Source organism: Cyprinus carpio, unplaced genomic scaffold, assembly GCF_018340385.1.
Source record: "Cyprinus carpio isolate SPL01 unplaced genomic scaffold, ASM1834038v1 S000006818, whole genome shotgun sequence".
Lineage (NCBI taxonomy): Eukaryota > Metazoa > Chordata > Actinopteri > Cypriniformes > Cyprinidae > Cyprinus > Cyprinus carpio.
Window position 1 is genome coordinate 19575 of NW_024879400.1, and position 16704 is coordinate 36278.

At 38.4% G+C, this 16704-nt stretch overlaps 1 long non-coding RNA gene across 1 annotated transcript; it reads left to right on the forward strand.

Annotated features, from left to right (window-relative positions):
* The first annotated feature begins 5518 nt into the window (after nt 1–5518).
* Nucleotides 5519–15019, forward strand: LOC122145003. Its single transcript, XR_006160030.1, has 4 exons — nt 5519–5914; nt 7091–7212; nt 12226–12394; nt 14092–15019. It is a non-coding gene; the product is annotated as an uncharacterized LOC122145003 (long non-coding RNA).
* The last annotated feature ends 1685 nt before the right edge of the window (nt 15020–16704 follow it).

Sequence of the window (16704 nt, forward strand, 5' to 3'; positions counted from 1 at the left end):
GTATAAGTCGTGGCAGAGTCATTACTCACCAAAGTGCTTGGATGCAAGTCAAACGAACATGCGTGGGCCTGTAATATACAGGTTAGACGCAGTCACCCTGCAATGAGTATTAGGGCAGCATAGGTGCTCGCCGTTTCACTCCATTTGACAGTTTAAGTGACTAGGCTAGAAAATGCTGACAGACCAGGCACCTGATGAATACGGGTGAGCGGCCATGGCAAAGATCAGATGAATCAACCGTCTAGTTCAGTCAGAGATTTTTTGTTTCTGAACTACATAGTCTCATGAGAAATGTCACACTAGTGCCCTGCTTTCAAAATGTTGCTCTTGCTAATATTCTGCACTCTTGCATTCCGTAATCTGTTGTAATGGATGTTTTTGCTGGTTGTGGCCTATCATATTATAGGTTTTATTTAGCTTGTAACGTTTAACATTTCATATTAATTTTACCGTCAAAATACTTGCACTGTACATTTAGGACTTCACTCAAAAAAGAAAATTCTGCCATCAGTCTTTTGTGCATTTTTGAAACACAAATGAAGATATATTCATCATACCTGAACCGTTAATGATTCTACAAGTGGATAGAAACACTATAAAGTAATCCATATGAATCAGGCAGTTAAATCAAAGTCTTCAAAAGTGAATCAACCATGCTTGTTTGATGCGTGAGAAAAACCTCACTAGTTCTTTCACGATTGGCAAGTACCTTTGAGCTTCCTTTTACCATATTTGATGTGCTCTACGCATGTGCGTTGATCAAAGCTTATATCCGAATCAAAGCATAAATTAAATATTTTCATCATACAAAGCAATCATGATTCTTTAGCAGACTTGGATTAAAATGTGTGATTCATATGGATTTCTTTTATGATCTCTCCTCATGAATTTTTAAAGCGTTTGAAGCGTTCAAAGTCTTTGGAAGTGTAATGGATTGTCAATGGAAAGACAGAAATCTCAGTTTTCATTAAAAATACTGTTTCAGTAATTTCAGAAAATGCGGGTCACTGATGACAGAATTCAATTCAATTTTTTTTTTTTTGTTAACTTGCATTTTATTTTTGAGTGGCTAAACATCTGTTGGAACGTCAAACAAAAAGAACAGGTTTTAGCTTGTGTACTTCTGTGCCAAGCAACTACCAGTGAGATTAATGTGGATTATAACGGGTATCATTCCATGTATTATTGGGGAAGTCGTGGCCTAGCGGTTAGAGAGTTTGACTCCTAACCCTAAGGTTGTGGGTTCGAGTCTTGGGCCCGCAGTTCTACGACTGAGGTGCCCTTGAGCAAGGCACCAAACCCCCAACTGCTCCCCGGGCACTGGGTGTGTGTTCACTGCTGTGTGTGTGCACTTTGGATGGGTTAAATGCAGAGCATGAATTCTGAGTATGGGTCACCATACTTGGCTGTACATCATGTAATTTTCACTATAGACCTTGGTTTAAAGAATGTATAGATTCCTCTAAAACGAGGTCAAAACTGCAACTTTGTTGTGTGTAGAAAAATGTCACTACACGTTTTCATTGTGAAACCGGACTGATTTGAACTGAAGGCTGTCTTTTACTGAATGAACATTAAGTCCTTAACCGATTCAGGAGTCAGGGTCACGTCCTAGGCTTTAGTCCAGGCCGGATTGATGAGAGGTATCATGTTTTGGCTGACACAGCCATTCTGGTCATTCAGGTATAGGGGATATTTAGTGTTGTTCACAGGCAGAAATATCTGCTGCTGCCCTGCCACAAACAAACGGTCAAAAACAATTTGCATTCTACAAATGAAGTGTCTAATACTTTTTATCTGAAATGCACACACACTACATCTCTTCTGACTGACAGGTCTGTGTCACACATGGAAAACACCTTAGCTGACAGCTCCCTAAATTATGAGAGACTACAGTTTCCACAGCAACCACACGTCTTTTTCAGTTTTTATCTACAACGCCGATGAATGAAAAACAATTAACCGGTAGACACAACCCCCCCCCCACAATACCATGTGATGAACAAAAAAGATGATAACAGATTGCTGGAAGAATAGTCAGCAGGGACTTATAGAGGACATGTGTAGTTAGAGAAGACTGGACATGTCCCTTGGCATGCATTAGTCAAGTGAGAGATTGTCTAAGGAACTTTGATTCAATAAGATGAATGTGACCTGAGACAATGTTCACCAATGCACTGTCAAGCTACAGCATAGTCTAATGGTTTTGCTCAAAGTTCAAACTATTTCAACATTAAACTGCATTTGTCACTGAAAATCTAATTAAGGCTGGAAAAATAACATTAATTTCTGAGTTTAATATATTCTGATTAACATGTTAAAAATGAATTAATGCATCATTCTATTCTAACATTTTTCCCCACAATCTTTTAATCCTCACAAAAAACAAGCGAAATATCACCCAGAAGTGAAACATCATTCACAGAGAACACCAACAGAGGACTGCATCTTTACACGTACATAAAGTGTCAGGAAACTTTATTATTAAGCTGTTATTCTTATAGAATCTGTTTTGTTCATCTGTTGAGTACCTATTTAGCCATAATTGGGGACAAATTTGAGAGTTAAACCTGACAAAAATTTGCAGACACCTCATTCGTGCATGACTTAATTTATAAAAATTGTATAAAATAAAAATTTTCTGTTTAATATAACTTAAAATGTAATGTATTCCTGTTATGGGAAAGTTGAATTTTTTAGCATCATTACTCCAGTATTCATTGCCACATGATCCTTCAGAAATCCTTTGAATATGCTGATTGAGTGCTCAGAAAAATTCCTTTACTGTCACTTTCCATCAATTTAATGTGTCATTACTGAATAAAATTATCCATTTATTTATTTAAAAAATAATAATAATAATACTCACCCCTAACTTTTTTTACCTTCTTATCAACCTCAGAAAATCGCCCTTTTGTGACACTGATCATACAGTGCTTTTTATGTGGAGGCCATGCATATGTTCAATGGTGTGTTGAAGCCTTGAAATGGGTCATTATGCTTTTACTTTTAATCACATAAGGCTTTACAGTCTAGAATAGATTCTTTGTATAAGAATCTACTCAGGCTCTGTATTCCAGCTGAACTTCCTAATGTGGTTAATTGACTATCCACAGTCGGGTTTTGTAATGAGCCCTGTGGGAATTCTAGCCTAATTCACTGGTTTCATTGGCAATATCAAGAATCAGGATCCAGATCCCTGAGGGCCAGATGAATGAATGACCCAATGAATCAGATTTTTTAAGATTATTTCAACCTGGAGCCTTTGGAACTTTTTCAAAACACTTCAAATGACTTCAAATCTAATTTCCTCTCACATTATGAGGTCAAAATGATTGTAGAGGTAAAAAAATCAAGGTTGTGCTGCTGAAGGGTCAGTTCCTAGCATGGATAAATGTGCCCACAAAAGAAAAAGACAGTTAAGTAAGGGGACATTTATGACCTTAACTCTTTCCCCACCAGCATTTATGAAAAAAGTTTTCAGCCACCGCCAGCGATTTTGATGATTTTAACTAAAATTTCATGGTCTACAGTATATTTAGCTCTATGAATATTTGATTATGAAATACAAACAAAATAAATATCAAAGCCTTTACTTAAAAAAAAAAAAAATCAGTTTTATTCTAGCTTAAAGCATTCTTTTTTTATCAACACTTGAATATAGGTAGTTTTCATAAAAATTTATAATTTTGAGCAAAAAGGTGAGAAAATCAAATTTTTATCAAAAACTACATCTGGATAATATTCATTAGGATTATCAAAGCATAAATCCAGTAAATCGCTTCCATCAACACCTCCAAATGTTGCTAAGCCATATACCACTTCCTGTATCATCATTTTACTCCATAACATTATGCAGTTTTCATTTACGTGCTGTCTATTGCTGATGATCACATTATTTATCATAAGCATCGGTTTACATAAGATATTGAGGGATTGAGGGAGGGACAGCTGGAGAAAGAGACACATTACTGGAACCGAGTTAGGAGGCCAGGAGACATAAGGAAGGAGGAAAGAGTAATCTTGTATGAGACAAAGATGGGGTCATGGTTAATTCAGAGTAAGACTATAAGCTTAGGCTTTTTCTAGAGCCCCCTTCCTCAAATCTTGCCTTGGAGGTCCAATGCGCTGCAGAGTTTAGCTCCAAACCTGATCAAAGTCACCTGCCTGTGATTTTCTAATGATCCCAAAGACATTAGGTGCGTTCGACTTCACGCAGCACTGCGCAGACCGATCGCAATCTGACTTGAAGCAGTGCATGCCGGTTAGAAATTTTGTCCGACTTGAGACGGCGCCGACGACACATGACTGTCATGTGTGGCATCAAAATACCGCGAGAGCGTTTAGAGAGCAGCCGGGTGACTCAGCCGCCGCAGTTTCTCCAGAGCGACTGCAGGAGCACTAATGATGATACAGCTGTTTCACGATTGGCCAGATTCACCGCACGACAACGATCACGTGTGTGTTGGGTTTATTCTAACCTTTTCTATTCCAATAATGGCCACAGAATTGTGTTTTTAGGACGGTAAAAGTTTTTTTTTTTTTACTGTAATCCCACTGTTGTATTGAGTCACGTTTATCATACAACACTGATAAAAGCATATATACCCCCCCTTTATTAGTATTTAAATAGTATATTATTATGTTGAACTTTATTCTTGAAAAGATGGCGTTGTATTATGCAGTATATAAAAGTTTTTCTGTTGCTCATGAAAATGTCTGTGTATTTGACAAATATTGCATTTAATTCACTTCATCTGTGATAAAGTATGCAAACACCACGTGAGTGTCACTAACGGGAGCAGAAAGTGTCCGGCTTGACATGTCTGTTTTCAACTCCTCCCCCGACTGCAAGCGGGTGCTCTCATTGATCGACGTCTGTAGCCGTGCTTCAAGTCGAACGCACTTATTGATTGGCATTGATTAGCATGTTCAGGTGTGTTTGATTAGGGTTAGAGCTAAACTATAGCTCCCTGTTCTAGAGCTTGAATTCTGGTGTATAATACAAGCAGCACTGTTAGATTTCACACTGATTAGATTTCATTTATACTTCAGCATTTCCAAGATTCATTTAATACACTTCTTGTTATATTTGCTGACTTAACTCATCTTTAATGGATCGTATTGAGGAAAACAACAGCACTGGCATTGCATTCAAAACAGTTGTAGCATTAGCATTTCCAACCTGTTCCTGGGCAGCCAGTGAGTTCTAAAATCAGTCTTACCTCTTCACCAAAAGGCATCTATTTAGGCTTATTTGAGCTAAAACATATCTTTAGTAACACAATCATTGCACAAGGGAACGATCATCGGCATACAAATAAACAGGCATTTACAGATGAACGAAGCAGAGGTTGTGGTTGGTAATAGCTACAGGCTTTACATTTGCATCACTACGACATAACATCTGCTGTGATTAACCTCCTGTGTTCACTGCTGTAAACAATTAGCCTGATTAACCACATTAACCAACAAGCTGTTAAACAACCCAAGAACAGAGCATAAACAGACAAGCAGTAATTCAGCATGTAACGCGTTTACTCCTTGAATCAAATCTCTTTGACTAAACGCACTTAAACTGTAGACAGGAATAAAGCAACAGTTACCTTCCAGAACTTTTCGGCCCTGGACCGTTTGCGGGAGTGCGATACTAGCCCTGTAGAAGACGCATGGTCAAAAATCATCTTGAAGGCAAGAGGACTTGCACAGAATATATGGACTGCATACAGTCAGAATGCTTTATATGGCTCCCAGAAGCCCTTCCAATTATCATGCACCCATAAAAAATAAGAATCCAGCCCATTCGAGCAGGAGATCCCATTACACGCTAATGGAAGAGCAGACTGAGCAGCCATCCTGTCTGGCAGACATTTAGCAGGGATGGAACAAGACAACAGATACAAGATCTCCACTTGTAAGAGCCCTCCTTCCTAAAAAACATAATAGTTTCTCGCCAGGGTCATCACCTTAAAGTGGGTTATCACTTTAATGAGTTTAGCGTGTTTGCTAATGTGATTAGAGATTACGATCAGTGCAGAAATGTGAGCCTAGGTGCTGAGATTAGAACAGGCCTCCAGTGGCACTCAATAACTCATTTAAAGAGCAAATGTAAGAGCACAAGAGATAGAAGTTAAAGAGGTTATACAGCCGAGTATACACACAAGCTTACAATATAATGATGTTTTCACACCAAGGCGTTAACAGCAGACTCATTTGTCTGATGGCATATCACCAAGAAACTGCACGTCAGTGTGAAATCTGTGGTCAGGTGTAAAAAAAAAAAAAAAAGAAAAGTGGATTCTAGTTCACAATTGTTAAGAAAGCAATCTAGCACGACTTGCAAATTGACCCAAATTGATAAATAATTTTCCTCAAGCATAGTGCCCTTGACAAACATGCATTACATTGCTATTTGTTTAAATCTTCACCTTCCACCAGCTCTCAAATCTCATTTGCACTCCTTATCATGCCAAATAAGAGAATTTGATGCCAGTGAATTGATGCCTTCTTGAAAAGACTTATTTCCATTAAAGGAGACTTGAGACCTGGTCATATAGACCACTTTGTTTGGCGATTTTGTGGCACCACTTTTGACACTCATAGCACCAGTCACAATTATAAATTCACATTTGACAATAGTTTTGCATGGAGTGACATAAAGATGTAAATCCTAACCGACAAGAACATAAGTAAAAAAGAACAAACTTTTTGGCCAACCTTTACCTACTGTATAGCTACCCAGTTCAGCTGTCTTCGAAACAGAGCAGTCTTATTGTTTCCAAAAAACGATAAGGGTGCAGCATTACAAAACATAGCCATTTATCGGCACACTGTACGGAACATGCAGTCTTACAGCCAATTAAACCGAAACCAATTAATTTAGAAAGTTGTTGTAAATAAGTTCAATCAATGAACCGATTGAATCCCTGCATGCCATTTGACATCTTTGTGCTTTTCACTTAAGAGGATACAAAGATTAAAATACCCCACCCCCCAGCATCTTACAAATCACAGATAAGCAAGTCTAAAAAAGTGAGTTTTCAGAGATGTTTTAAACACATTAAAAGATTCTGCATGTGTAATATTATAGGGGAGAGAGTTCCAGAGTTTTGGAGCAAGGGAGGAAAATGCCCGGTCACCCATTGAGCGTAGATGAGAAGAGGAAACAGTCAAAAGGCCAGAATCAGAAGAACGGAGATACCACCTAGTAAGGTAAACCGTTAGAAGATCTGATAGATAATTCAGTGCCAAACCATGCAAGACCTTATACGTAAGCATGAGAATTTTGAAATCAATACGAAACCTGACAGGGAGCTAGTGCAGGGATTCCAAAATTGGAGTGATGTGCTCTATATTTCTGGTCCCTGCCAGGATTCGAACAGCTGAATTTTGGACACACTGCAGTTTATTTAGGCTGGTTTTTGAAACACCTGCAAGCAAAGCATTGCACTAATCGATGCGTGAGAAGACAAATGTGTTGATCAGTTTATCTGCCACACTAAAGGACAGCATGGGGCGAATTTGTGCAATATTTCTGAGATGAAAAAATGACGTTTTAACAGTGTTCTGAACATGGGGGTCAAATATCACGCCCAGGTTCTTTAATTTTGCTTGAAACTCCAAGACTATACCATCTACAGTTAGTGTTAAAGGTCCAGCTTTACGAAGGTGGTGGGTTGAGCCAATAAGCATCACCTCCATCTTATCACTGTTATGACAAAGAAAATGCTATCCATATTTTTTATCTATATATATATATACAATGTTCCAAGAAAGCAACAGCTGGATAATCACCCAGTTTTGAGTGAATGTATCTGGGGGTAATCTGCATAGAGGTGATAATTAAGACAACGAGATCTAAGAGATAGCCAAGAGGAAAAATATACATACAGACGAGTAATGGACTCAGAAGTGATCCCTGAGGTACCCCAAATTTGACAGAGCCAATTTTAGACTTGTATCCACCCATGGAGACAAACTGCCTGCGGTCTGAGAGGTAAGACTTGAACCACTTCAATACAGTTCCCGTAATACCAAACACAGATTCCATCTGAAAGAGTTAAAGAGAATGATCAACCATATCAAACGCCAAGCTGAAATCAAGAAAAATCAAAATTGACAGGCAGCCAGAGTCCGCGGCAAGTAACAGGTCATTAGTAACTGTAAGGATTAAAGAACCTGAGCTACTTTGATCTCCTGAGAAACAGACAATACAAACATACACGTGCAATCTTCGAGACACCCCACAGAGTGGAGGTGCAGGAGACCTCCTTCCCTTCTGGCCATTTGTTTCATTTTAAATCCCTTCACCCATGCTTTCTTCTACTCAATCTGCTCAAAATGATTACATGAAAATGTCAATGAAAGTGAACTAACAGTCATGTCTGGTATCATTTGAAATGTCTCAGTGCAACTGGTACAATGGTTTCAATCTTACAAAAGTAGATTAAAAGATAATACAGATCCTACGAGTTAAGAGATATTTTGCCTACTGTAATGGGAGTGCCCCTTCCCAGGGTCCTCCATGTAAATTACCTCCTGTTCCCATTGAGTTGTAAAACCACCCAGGCTTGGGACCTGAGTTAATGCAAATTCCTATTGTTAGTTACTGTCTCCATCTCGGGGGATGTTTGTCTTGGTCTGGGGTATTTAAACAATTGCAGCAAAAGGATCAGGGCCTTCTGTAGCCAGAATGAGCCCTTAGCATGAAGTGTGTCCACACACTTCATACTTATGTATTTTTCTAAAAGTCAACTATGCATCTTTTACTCTTAGATTCACCTTTGAGAATTTGATGTGTTCTGTATTGATTTGATATCTCTGAATTGGCTATGTAATTGGCATAATACTTACCTGACTGATAATAAATTGTTACATTTGATTTACTCTGAGTTACTCTGAAATTGTTTCCTCAAGTAGATTAAGTGAAGGCTATGTTTCCGCAAACCTGCGTCCAGGGTTAAGTGCATACTAAAACTCAGGCTAGATGGAGCATGGGGCACATCAGGTGAGGTTTTAGATTTCTGGCTAACCGCTTGACTTTAGTTAAGTTGTACTCAGTTGCAGTAACTATGGGGGGCTAGTCAGAGCACTGGTCATAACCGCTGGTTATTGTCTCAGCTTTAATTAAGTTGTACGCAGTTATATAACTGTCGGGGGGCTAGACAGGTAGTGCTAGCATAACCGCTGATTATTGTTTGAGCTTTATTTAAGTTGTACGTAGTTAATCTTAACTATCGGGGCTAGACAAAGACTACTAGCATAACCTCTGATTATTGTCTCAGCTTTAATTAAGTTGTACGTAGTTATATGACTGTCGGGGGGGCTAGACAGATAGTGCTAGCATAACCGCTGATTATTGGGGTGAGCTTTAACTAAGTTGTACATGGGTAACTGAGGGGGACTAAACGAAAATACTATTTCAAATATGGTAAGTATGGGTAACCTATTAAATAGTATTAGTCATAACCTCTGACTACTGTTTAGACTGGCGAGTTTGTGATCGTGGGGCACACGTAGAAGAACGGCCGTCGTGGGGCACCCTGAGCGACATAGATTCCTAATGAACAAGTAAATATAAAGTAAAGAGTTAACTAGAATAATCCAATGTCAGAATAATAATAATAATAATTAGAGACAGACAATCAACCAATTTGCCTTTCAACCTAAATTCGAGGTCATACTAAAATGGAGTCAGATGAATTATTAAAATGGAGTCAGATGAAATATTAAAATGGAGTCAGATTAGAATTGGATTTAAATTGAATAACTCTACACGCTGAAAAGACCGAACGCGCAAGAAACCTTCAGCCAGCACCGGATACCTTCCTTGGACCGAGTGCCTGGACCTTACAGTAACCTTCAATAATGCTGTTTCTGTGCTATGATACTTACAGATTCCAGATTGAAAAGGCTCAAACTAATGATTAAGTGTAAGGTGAGTATATAATTGAGTTGCCACAATTCGCTCCAGAATTTTGGCTAGAAATTGAAAATTTGAAATGGGGTGGTAATTACTGAAATTATCCAAGTCAATGTTAGTCTTTTTTGGTACTTCTCTTTCCTCAGAGAAGTTAAATCAAGTGTGGAAAAATTTGAAAGTGGGGCTCCAGAGAATTGAATGGTATTTAGAGCAAGATCAGCTGAAACAGAAGTAGTACTCATACAGCTATGAGCCTTCTCGATCTTAGCATTGAAAAAATCAAGAAACCTATCACAGAGGTTAGCAGTAATAGGTACACTGGGAGGACTGTTGCATTTCAGGATTTTGTTAATAACATGAAACAATTGTCTGGGATTACTTTGATTATTTACAATTATTTGTTAGAAGTACTGAGACCTGACAGATGCAATCTCAGCCATATATTCATTTAAGTGATCCTTCTATGCTAGGTGATGAACATTCAGGCCAGAGAGATGCCACCTACGCTCCATCTTATGGCAAGCTGCCTTTTTGGAGCACAGCTCAACATTGTACCAAGGAGCTGGGCCATACATAGGACACAGATTTCCTAGGTCCAAAAGAGTCCAAAGCAAAGCAGAGAACAGATTTTAACACTGAGACTTTGTCCTCCATGGAGTCAGATGGAGTGAGACCACTAACAGATGACTCCATAAAAGCAGAGAAACCCTGAAGGTCAATCGATTTCCATTTACGATAATTTACCATTTCTGTAGATGACATTTTTGTACATGACAATTCCATATTAAAAAGCATAGCCAAGTGGTCAGACAATGCTAAGTCTACAGAGGTAGGCTGAGGTACAGATGAACAATTGGTAATCACTAGATCCAAGGTGTTACCCTTGTTATGAGTAGAAAAGTTCACTAGTTGTTTCAGTTCAAAACACTTTAAAAGAGGCAACTTTAGCTTAATTTACTTGGTCAAATGCTGTTTAATGTGGCCATCACTCATTGTATTTGTCCAAGATAATAGCATATAGTGTAATCACAATGTAACAGAAGTAGTGACAGATCTTTTTTCCCATATTGTGATGTATATCTGAGTGAAGCAGATTATAAATTCCATCTGATTTAATTCTATCCACCAGTTATGAACGTGAAATTGAGGTTGGATTAAAAAAAAAAAAAAAAGTGGCGGGCTTAAGCAGACAAAATGTTTGGGGAAGACTGGCACGTTACCAGAAAGAAGTCGGTCCTTTCACTAAAAGATCAAGTTATGACATTTTGATTAAGAATTAGAAGGCAAATAAAGTAAGTAAAGCAAGTAAATAAATAAATTAGCAAGCAAGCATTTAAAAAATGGATGGAATGGTTTTCCAATTAATGTCAAATTTAAAGGGGTAAGTTTACTGTTGTTGAACTACTTGCATTACAAGTAAAATTTAATTTGGAGTAAAATAATCGATTTTCACTTTTGTCCAATTTTTAGGTGGTGGGACTAACAGACCTGAATAATGTGATTGAGCTTGGCTTTGTTCAGCATGTATTCACATTAATCAGACTATAATTGCCCTCAGTGTTGTGTGCATGCTCCCGAAGACAGACATGAAGCTGAGCTTGTATTTATACCTTCAAATATTCTGTTCTAATGTGAAAAGAGGCCTGAAGGGGGCAGATCGGTAGAATCAAGTCTTGGTTCACAGCTCAAATCTGTTTCTTTCTTGTTCTTTGTATGCATTGTACCCACTCAACCATTTAAAAAAGATGAAACCACACTGTGACCCTCAGGTTAAACTCACCAAGACTCTCTTTTGCTCTATGTCAGAATGCATCAGTTCTTATGGTAATAAACCCAATGCTGGTTCTCCACCACTGCCTCCTAGAGCTGACACTGAGAGCTTCCAGTCCCCACTCTGGCCCTGGCCTTCTGGGCTCTTAGGGTGCAAGGTTAAGTGATGGCAGGCACATCACACATATTCAGAACAAAGCCCACTCAGGAGACCCTTACTAGCGGCTAATCACAAAGACCCATGTAGTCTTTTGAATTAGCATTAACCTCCCCCGCTCCAGCACTTCAGCCTTTTATCTGTTCATCATAAACACTCTAAACATCCTCTCCAGCACCATGAGTAACACCTGCGGGTGTGATTCAGGCCTAGACGTGGGAGGTTTTTCTTTTTCTTTTTTTTTCAGGGACTAAAAAGCACTTGATTATTATTCACCTGTGTTAACTGGATGGGCCAAATAGAATGGCATCTACCATGACCAACATCACTTGAGGAGACTCAGTGAATTAATCAGACCAGAGTTCTTAATCAACAGAGTTGCTGGTGGATCCTGAGTTATCTGAGGTGAAGACCCCAGATGAGACAGTGAGCATTTGGGGCCTGCTGAGAGTGCCACAACACTGAAACACCTGCTAATGGATCAAATACAACAAGAACAAACTGCAACAGAGACCTGCGCCGTGGAGACCAAACACCTACAGAGGGTGAGATATAGATCAGTGCTTCACAAGTGGTGGGTCAAGATCCAAAAATGTCAAATAGGCCTGTTCTGATAGGGGCAGCAGTAAATCCTTAAAAGTTAAATGTCAGTGTTCATTTTTAAAGACTTTCGGTAACACTTTAGAATAAGGTTCCATTAGTTAATGTTAATGTATTAATTAACATGAACAAACAATGAACAATACATTTATTACTGTATTTATTATTCTTAGTTAATGTTAGTTGATGAAAATAGAGTTATTTCTTGTTAGTTCATGCTAATTCACAGTGCATTAACTAATGTTAACAAGCACCACTTTTGATTTGAACAATGCATTAGTAAATCTAGAAATTAACATTAACTAAGATTAATAAATGCTGTAAAAGGATAGTTCTTGCATAGTTCATGTTAACTAAAGTAGTTAACTAACATTAACCAATGGAACCTTATTCTAAAGTGTTACCAGACTTTCTTTTTCATATGTGTACAATAAACAATTCTGGTATTGGTAGTATTCTGTATTGGGTTGTCATTGTAAAACCTGGGATCATAGAGAGTGGAAAAGGTGGCAAGGCAACAGCTAAGGGTTAAACCCAGAGAAGGCTGGATACATGTGTAACATTTTAGGTACCATGGAACATTAGGAACATTCAAATATACCACACATACCATGGTATTCTTTGAAGTAATAAAATAAAGCATTGCTATTAGCTCAGTGAAATTTTAATTCATGACAGTGGATAAAATTAAGGGAATTGTTCATTCATATACAAATCTAATTCATATGAACTTGCCCAGTGTTTTTGTGTGCTGTGTTGTCTAACGGATTCACTTTCTTAGGAAGTACCATTTTAGTTTCTGTGTCATGAACAATTTGGTCCATCCTACCAACCTTTTGTACCCCTATGGTAAAGAGAGTATCTGTTTGTAGTGCTTAATCAAAAATGCATAAAAATAATTTGAATGTATGCTAAGGATACAAACTAGCATCAGCTGTTTGTAGTATGCTACATTAAGATAATATAAAGAACAGTTAGCTTGTAAAAATTTAACGTTTGCATTTTGCAGACATATTTATCCTAAGCAACTTACATTACATTCAAAGTATACATTTGAATCTATTATAAATAAAAAGACATGGACAATGTGAAACATTTATTTCACAATCCATAGCTTTGGTTGTATACTATATATACTGTAGCAATTTCAAAGATGTTAAAAAACATGGTAAGAGTTCAGGCAACAACACCAAGCAATTTTGTAGGTTTTCTAATCAGTTCGCATTAAAACTTGTTTTGTCCAACAGAGTCATTTTGGGTTTTTTTTAACCAATGCTTAGTTGCCTCATTTATGAAAAACTGCACGGATATACCATGGCATTACCATTTCACACCATCACTGTACCATATACTGACTCAGTTCTTTTTAATACCTTTACTTTACTTTACTTTACCTTTAAAACAAGTTAGCTGCCTATGCAGACTGTAGACAGTAAAGCAGCTCACTAGGTTTGGAGCAGAGCCAACATGTCCATTCATACTACCCATTTCCACTGTTTGGCCCAGACAATCAGAAATCTCTGAGAGATCAGGAGGGTTATTTTCTGGAAGGACAGTGGAGTGACATGTCTAAGCTGCTGTGTGCACTGTAAGCATAGTATCTGTAGTGTCATTAATGTCTTGTCTGTCTTTATTTACCCAGCTGTCAGGTCAGAGGTGAAGAGGACAAACAGTCTATGTGCTTTAACTCTACGCCCAGATTTACACTTTCTAACCTTCCTGATCCCGTCAGTAGAAGCAGTGCTGACGCAAGCATTAGCGTCTAATACCCTGGCGGTAGTGTCTGACACCCTGTCAACGGCTACTGTGGAGAGAAGGGTCATGGTGAGCTGGGAATGTGTTTTCCTCATTTACAAATCTTGACGCTCATGCACATCGACAACATGGGTCCCAGGGTACCTGTCAGATTACACTTTCCTTTACACAGTCCAGTTCTCCAGGGCTGAGTGGATGGATTTCATACTTCTCAATGCACATGAGTGTAAACATGTCATTCCGAGGTGATATGAATGAAAATTCCTTGACTTGGTTTGCTGATGCAAAAGCATGGTGTAATTTCTGGCTGAGGGTGATTGACTGAACAAGCTTCATTAACATAGCAAACACAAGAAACTCTGAGTAAGCACTGTGAACTTAAACAATCAGACTTGTAAATAAATACAGCAATGTACCACAGGGGTCAAAGTTTTTCACTTTAATTAAAAGAGCAGCGAAATTTACAGGTTTGCCACTTTAATGAATTGTATTTCGGAGCAAAATCCTATCTGTTAATTTAATGCTGTTCCATGTGTAACAAACTGTCATTCGCTTTTAGAAAAGATACCTCATTTCATGCAAATGAGTCTTATTAAAAAATGTGCAATTTACACAGTGTTCTTACCAGACACAGTCGTGACGGGCTGCACTATATTTTGTAGGTCGTTTTGTGTCTATTTCTGTGACATTGTGCCAGGTAGCCCCACTCAAAATGAAATCTCATTACACTGATGTACCACCTCCCTTATGTATATTAAATGACAAACATGAATGAGGAGAAATCAATATATGTCAAATCCTCTAAATTCTACAAGGAAAGCAATAAAATTTGGGGAAAAATGGTGAAGTGTTGCATCACACCCATTATCATGTTCAGTATGAACTGATAAATTGCTTGCTGCTGGAATCTTGCGCCATTTTGTCCACAAAACGTTGGTGTTAAACAGAGTTGTTAAAAAATAGATTTCTATGCCTTTTTTAAAGATATTCAGATCAAAACAGATTAAAAATTTCATTCAGCAAGGATACATTAAACTGATCAAAAATAACAGGAAAAACAATTATGAAGTTACAAAAAAAAATCTATTATAATGTAAATAAATGAGGTTCTTTTGATCTTTCTGTCAAAGAATCCTATTAAAAAATGCTCTATTGAGCATCAAGTCAGCATATAAACATTTCTGAATGATCAGATAATGAAAAGAATAAACTGATGGCACCAGAATATTCAGCTTTCTCACCAGGAATAAATCATATTTTAATAATAATAATAATAATAATAATAATAATAATAATAATAATAATAATAATAATAATAATAATTTATTGTCATTGCTGTAAAACAAAATTTCAATGCAAATGCATAGGAATAACACTGACATTGACAACAGTGACATAATAAGAACCAACATTATCAGCCATAGCACAGTATGTCAACAGGACAATACAACATTGGTAAGGAATACAGTGTATAAGGTATAGGGTAAGGACAGTAGTAACCTAGAGTGGCGTGAAATTGATGTGAGTTTGGTGAAAGTTTGTTGGAATTTGTTCGTTTAACCCATCCAAAGTGCACACACACAGCAGTGAACACACACACCGTGAACACACACCCGGAGCGGTGGGCAGCCATTTATGTTGCGGCGCCCGGGGAGCAGTTGGGGGTTCGGTGCCTTGCTCAAGGGCACCTCAGTCATGGTATTGCCGGCCCGAGACTCGAACCCACAACCTTAGGGTTAGGACTCTCTAACCATTAGGCCACGACTTCCCCAAGATGTGTATTGTTGTGTGTGCTTCAGCAATGCAAAGTCCAGATCACAGTTAATGCAAATTGTTGAAGAATGGTGCATTATAGATACAAATTAAGTGAATGTGGTGGGGACAGGGGAACAGTGTTTATTCAACAGTCTGACTGCCTGGGGATAGAGGCTTTTGGCCATTCTGGTGGTCCTGGCCTGAAGGGACCTGTACCTCCTACCAGAGGGCAACAGGTGGAACAAACTGTGTGTTGGGTGAAACCGGTCTTTTATGATGTTGCGTGTCCTACGCAGGCAGCAAGAGGTGGACACAGTAGAAACCTCCGGGAGAACAGTCTCGATGATTTTACCAGCAGTTTTCACCACCCTCTGAATCATCTGCTGTTCAGCTACAGTGCAGCTGGAGAACGACGCTAGCAGCCCATAAGTCAGCACACTATGGATTGCACAATTGTAGAAGCTTATCATGAACTTATGGGGCAGTTTGGCTCTTTTCAGCTTCCTCAGGAAAAAGAGGCGTTGCTGGGCCTTCCCTACAGCTGAGGTGATGTTATTGCCCCAGGACAGATCCTCTGACACAGTGAGACCCAGGAATTTAAAACTGTTCACCCTCTCTACTGCCTCTCTGTTAATGTAGAGAGTTGAATGTCCAGGATGGTTTGATTTACTAAAGTCCAGTATAATTTCTTTTGTCTTTATGATGTTAAGAGTCAGGTTATGCTTTTTACACCACCCTGCCAGTA